Source organism: Camarhynchus parvulus, chromosome 9 (assembly GCF_901933205.1).
Source record: "Camarhynchus parvulus chromosome 9, STF_HiC, whole genome shotgun sequence".
Classification (NCBI taxonomy): Eukaryota; Metazoa; Chordata; class Aves; order Passeriformes; family Thraupidae; genus Camarhynchus; species Camarhynchus parvulus.
This window is the reverse complement of record NC_044579.1, coordinates 25,239,644-25,246,435: the sequence shown is the minus strand read 5'-3', so window position 1 is coordinate 25,246,435 and position 6,792 is coordinate 25,239,644.

The following is a 6,792-nucleotide window of genomic DNA, read 5'->3' as shown; positions in this document are numbered from 1 at the left end:
AAAGAAAAGCGCCTTCTACTAGGGGATTGTCTTCCCATTAGCCTCGCTCATTTTCCAAAAGATTTTGCTTCGTGCAATGCATTATAATGATATGACAGGAGAACAGTGGAGAATGTGGCTCAGCATTTCCCATAGGTTTCCTATCCGAGATAAGACAGACAGACATTCTGCTGCACTTCTCCCGGAACAAAGGCAGCCCGGGGCCGTTTCCTGGAGAGGAGCTGCGGGAGCTGCGAGCCTGCAGGAGCCGTGGGCTTGTGTCCCTCTGTCCCTCTGTCCTGCAGGAGCCGTGGGCTTGTGTCCTGCTAGAGCTCTGTCCTGCAGGAGCTGTGTGCTTGTGTCCTGCTAGAGCTCTGTCCCTCTGTCACTCTGTCACTCTGTCACTCTGTCCCTCTGTCCCTCTGTCCCTGCCGGAGCTCTGTCCCTGCAGAGCCGTGTCCCTCTGTCCCTGTGTCCCTGTGTCCGTTTGTCCCTGTGTCCCTGTGTCCGTCTGTCCCTATGTCCGTCTGTCCCTGTGTGTGTCCCTGTGTCCCTGTGTCCATCTGTCCCTGCCGGAGCTTTGTCCCTGTGTCCCCGTGTCCCCGTGTCCCCGTGTCCCCGTGTCCCCGTGTCCCTGTGTCCCTATGTCCCTGTGTCCCTGCCGGAGCTCTGTCCCTGTGTCCCTGTGTCCGTCTGTCCCTGTGTCCCTCTGTCCCTGCCGGAGCTCTGTCCCTGCCGGAGCTCTGTCCCTGTGTCCCTGTGCCCCTGTGTCCGTCTGTCCCTGTCGGAGGTCTGTCCCTGTGTCCGTCTGTCCCTGTGTCCGTCTGTCCCTGCCGGAGCTCTGTCCCTGTGTCCCTGTGTCCGTCGGTCCCTGTGTCCCTGTGTCCCTGTGTGTCCCTGTGTCCCTGTGTCCCTGTGTCCATCTGTCCCTGTGTCCCTGTGTCCCTGTCCGTCCCCGTGTCCGTCTGTCCCTGTGTGTCCCTGTGTCCCCGTGTCCGTCGGTCCCTGTGTCCCTGTGTCCCTGTGTCCCCGTGTCCGTCGGTCCCTGCCGGAGCCGCGGTTCCCGGCACACGAAGCCCCGTGTCCCGCAGGGAGCTGTGCCCGGCGCACAGCGCGGCAGCCGAGGCTGAGCTGCGTGTGCGGGGCTCGCTGACAACGTCCCGGGGGCCCGAGGGTCCCTCCGCGCTCCGCAGCTCTCTCCGCGGGCCCGGGGAGCCGCTGTTTGTTTTCCCAGGGCGCTCACTCTCCTTTCTGGGGAAACAAGGGAGCCTTTAACTGGATCTCTCCTCTGTTCCCGGCTTGCTGCTTTAGGGTATGCGTGCCCCGACTCCCCATGACCCACCTCTGCCTCAGTCCTGACACCCCGGCCAGGGAAATGTTTTGCTTGGGGATGACTTTCCTAAAGCAGGGAGAAAATCTCTGGTTACGGGAGCGGCGAGCAGCAGAGATGCTTTCAGTTTGTGCCACTCTCTGCTGCACTTCCAGGGGCTGAATTGTGCAAAAGGGGAAAGAATCCTCAGGCATCACTTTCCCAGCCCAGCTGGGAAGGTTGAGCTCTGCTTCCCAGGAAACCTGGGTGGGTGAGAGATTTAAGAGCTTTAGACAGTTCAGCAGGAGAGGCTGGACAATTGCAGTGATGCTGCCAGTGTCAGTGGTTAACAAGATGTGTCAAACACGCAGGGGTGACCTCCTCCACAGCTCCAGAGCTCTGCAGTTCCTGCATTTTTTGCTTTCCCATTTAACTTTCTCACTTGTAACTTCTTTTTTTTTTATTCTCAGACCAAGTTTTGTAACGCACTGACATCTGCTGTGTGTTTGACTAACACAGCCACTCCAGAGCTGAAACAGGCCCTGCAGCCCGGCCAGAATGGTGCTTGAGGAATCAAACCTGAAAGGGGAAAGAGGGTGGGAGAACCTTGTGGCTCATTATTGATTCAAGGAGGTAGGAGAGAACAAGCCACCCTGCCCTTAAGAATCTTCTTTTATCATTTTTTTATGGAAGAGATGCACAAAGAAAGCTGATTTCAGTCATAAAAACAGCAATTCTATCCAGGGACTATAGTTATCACCATTTAGAAAAAACTATATTAGCTCCACTTTTCCTTTCTTTTTTATCTAATCAGCGTTGTGATGATGTGGTGGCCATCATGTGGTGGGCACATGCTAAAGGGTTTTTGTGCCAGTTTTCAGACACACTGAGACTGAGAGGAAAGCAGTGCAGCTGAATAACCCCACTGCCTGCACTGTGATCATTCACATTTACAAACTCTGTAAGACAGGAGCAGCCTCCTCCCATCCAGCAAATAACTGCAGGTACCACAGCAGGAGCTGCTGCACAACAGCATCACTTTTAAAACACTAACCCCACCTCTGAAAAGACTCTCTCAGTTTGATTGCAGCAAACTTGCTGCTGATTTAAGGTGCCCTTGAAGCATTTTCAGTGGAGGTTGGTTTCTGGCAAGGATGTGAAGCAGCAGAAGTGTTCCCTGGTGGTCTGGGACAACCAAACCCCCTCTGCCTCTGAGCTCAAAATCAGCCCCCAGCTCCTGCCCCAGGTACATTTCAGTTGGGCATTTCAGAGACACAGTGCAGTACTAATCAGAAATCTTTTATCAAAGATTTTATCTTTTATTTTAAACAAGAAACTGACCTGTGCCCAAAGGAGTAGCTAGGCAGTTTTGATTTTTGCCAAAAATTGATAGCATTTCTAATGAAAAACTGAAGCCAGGCTGGGATTTTTTTGATACAATATTCAGACAAAAATAATTGCTTATAAACCCACAGGGGTTTTTTCTTCCAAAAAAAAAGTTCTTTGCTGGTTTCAGGAAAATCTAACAGTCTCTGAAAAAGGGGAGCCTCCTAACAAATGGTTTTTCAAAATATATATTTACACCAGCTTCATGAATCAATGAGTTTTGGGGTTATCCCCCACATTAGTCCCTCCATATAGGTATTTCTAAGGTAATGAGTCTCTGAGGCAGGCAAGACTCTATGCATAGACACTTGAGCCAGAAAGGAGAGATGGCTTTTGTTTTTTCCATTTTCTATCCCAGAAGTGGCTGTAAAATTTTGGTTTGTAAATATAAGTTTTATTAGAACAAACAGGCTTTAAATAGGTCATAAACTGTAGTTTCTCCTTTTCTTCATTCCCAGCAAATGTGCAAAATAGCTGCAAGGCCATGGATTAACACCTCACCAACAGCAAGAACTGAAACAGAAAAGCACCTTTTCATTATGAGGGGTTTTAAACAGTAGGGGAAATCCTGCTCCCTTTGAGATCAAGAGGGAAATTCCTTTTCAGCTTCAAAATAGCCAAAATGTAGCTCTTGCATTATTCTGAAAGCCTGTTTAAAAGCCCAAGCATTTCCATCCCTTTGCAGTCACCCCACAATCAGGAACAAGGACAGAGCTCCTTACACTTTCTATCAGGGTTACAGGGCCTGCTTTTCTCCAGGACTTGTAGTATTCAATGACTGCTGCCTCTCTATTTCTTTTTAGAGGGGTGTTGTTTTGGGTTTTTTTGCTTTGTTTCAATGGCACAATATCTGCCTTAAAAAATCTCTGCTGAAGTGCCCTTCATTCATTGTTTTTAGTGTTTCTTACTGTCAAGGCCCATCACATTTTCAAAGTGAGGTGTCTGACATCAGCAATCCCAGCCAGGATTTAGAACAGGAGTTCCCAGATGTGTATTACCTAATTCTGAGAAACCACATGTATAAAATATGCCATGAAATGACTGATGGAGGATCCAATAGCAAGTGAAGCTTTGTTTTGTGCCTTCCAGCAATGATGCTGTTTGTAAAACACTTGAATTGCCCAAAAGGTGGGTGACATGCTGCTGTATAACACTCCAGTCATAGCATCAGCTCTAAGAACTGTTGGTTCATCAACTTTTCAGGTGAAGCTGAGCCCAGCTCTCCCCTCTGCAGTGTGAGCCATGCATTGGTGCCCTGGCACACGCTGCACATCCCCAGAGCCCTCTCTGGATGGTGCAGGGACACACCAAGCACTAAAAGCTGACACATCACTCAAGGCAAAAGAAACAGCCAAAGCCCTTCATTTCCTCTGCCATGGACTGAATTCAGCTAAAATCAGAGTTTCAAAACACCCCATTAAAAACGAGCCACGGGAGAATAATACATTTTAATTTTTCCAACAGTTATTCCAAATACCTGCTGGAGACTTTAACATGCATTCAGTGCAATACCTGCTTCCACATTCAGTGCCAGAGCTCAGCCCCACATGAAGCCCTCAAACAGAACTGGCTCAACACAATATTCAGCCATGTAGCACATGCTTTTCTGTGGAAATAATGTTCTTTCATGCTTTGTATGAAACACCTGTGGCACCAGGCAGATGAAGACTGATACAGGGCTTAACTTCTCCTGACAGCTATTCATATAATGGGTGTCTCTTTTATTTGTTGCAAGGGATAGCTACAAACTGGATGAAAAAGGGAAAACAAATTGAAATTAAATTATATGTAAGTAAACAAACTGTAATAAAATGAGCAGGCTGAACTTTCATCTACATTTCAACTGGATTTGAACCAAGTCCCTTCTGAGAGTCTAAGAAAATTTGGTTAATTTTTTTTTTGTTTGGTCTGCTCTGCATTTCCTTGCTCTCAATTGTGACCAAGAGGAGAAATGCTGGAAAACTGCAAGCAGCTCTGATCTGCTGTTTCTGGCCAGGCCAAAAGCAGGACAAGCTGGAAATGTCATGAAAATTCCATGTTTGGTGCATTCCCAGTTCAGGTTTGCATACTCAGAAGGTCAGAACAAGATGGACATAAACTAAAAACCTCGAGGTGATTGCACAGACAAAAATCAACTGGGATTTAGGTGGCCACACTTAAACTGAAAGCTTCTTCAAAATTTCAGTTCTGGCCACGAAGGGAAATTTAGTCCTTTGGGTTCACAGTGTGTTTCCAAGCCCACTGGTTGGCTGGGACAATGCAGGGACCTGAGAGGTGTCTGAGGATCAGATCCACCCTCCACTGGCACTCCAGGGACTGTGTGCTTCATTCAGGTTTTGGGGGAGACTGTATGTCATCTGAAGCTGACTTTGGCTAAGGCTTAGCTCTTTTCCCCCAGATAGAAGAGAATTACTTCCATCACATCACTTTTAACCTGGTTCTCTAGAGATGGCGTGTGGTTTGATCCGACGAAACAGATTTGTTGTCAGATCAAACCTAGTTATTTATCTTGCAATCTCACAATCTTTGTAGAAGCACAGTAGTTACATTTAAAAAGAAAGAAACTTGTAATTGTTTTAAAGTGCAGCAGGTATTGGGAGAGGCACAGCTGGAGTTAGGAGGGAATAGTTTGTGCACCATTCTGACTGGGGAGCTGGGGAAAAAGAACAGATTTACAGCTGCAGCTCATGCCCCCGGCTCCTCCTGAACCCTGCAGGTTTCCAAGGGGAGGAAGGTGCTCTTGGCAGGGCGTTTCAGTCCCTCCTCACATCCTCTGCCCTCTGGATGTGGCAAGGCACTCCCTGGGTGCTGCAGCCAGGGCTTCTGTTCGGCGAGCACGTGGGGAGAAGCTTGTGTGTACAGAGAGTTATTCACAAATCCTTTAGGTAGGTAATATAGACACACATTCCAGATGTGGACAGACTATTTAAAACAAAAGCACCCTGTTCCTGGCTGATACAGCCCCTTCTGCAAGTTCTGGAAGACCCTGGGACATGACTGCTTAGCTTTAACCAAATTCAACTGTTCCTTCATTGCTCAGAGATGGGAGAGGAGCATAATTTACGTGGTTGTGGTGTAGATGGCAAAGTCTGAGTGCACACGTGGATTTGACAGCACCTGGCTGTGTCTGGCTGCTTTCTCCCAGGGCAGCACCTCCTCTGAAAGAAAGCCCTGACCATGCCTGGCACAAATTCTCAAGGAGCTGCTCAAGACAAAACTGGAATTCTCGGCGCACAGCCGCTGCCCCAATTCGGAGGTCGGGTGAGTCAGCACGGGCTGCTGGCTCACACTGAAAGCTGCAGAGCTGCAGACGTGTCCCAGCCCGTCCCCAGCCGGCCAGCTCTGCCCTGGGACTGGCGCTGAGCAGGAGCATCCCCAAAAGCTCCCACAGCAAAGGGCTCCCAGCAGTGAGCCAGCACTCCCCCAGTGCCAGAGCTGCCTCCAGCCCCGAGGCTGAGGTGCAAGCTCCAGGCTGGAGCAGCTCTGCCAGCCCCAGCCTCTGAAAGGGCCTTGGCTGTGTCAGGTGAGGCACTGCTCTTCTCCCCATCACTAACAACCCACTCCCATTGTTACACCGTGTCTCCCGAATTTAGACATTTCAGCTTCTACCCTGAATGAGCTTTTCAAATGTTGTTGCTCCAATGTAGTAACAGATCCTTTATGAAAACAGATTTGGGTGATTATATAAATTCAGAGATTATAGAAAATCATCGTGGCTACAGTTTTGAACCCACATTCTGAAAAAAAAAGTAATAGAAAAATAAATTTTCATTGATGTCTGCACATTGGTTGGAAGAATTTTTCTTGAATTCTCTCTTTTTCAAAAAATCTGAAGTTTGTAGAATTTTCCTTGCTTCAATATTTAACTAAGCAATTTTCAAATGTTCTAGACAAGCACCCAGAATTTTTTCTTACCTAAAAATGATCTGTTGAGCCATGTACCTCTGCAGCAACAACGGGAGACGCCTGCTTTGGCTCTAATTTTGTTGTACAATGTTATTAATTTACAACTTCGGGGTGATCTGGACATGAGTGGACTTGTATGGTTTGGGTTTTTTTAATCCCTCCTTTTATTTCCCCCTTCCCATGCTTTGTAGAAAAAATAAGCATCAATTTTG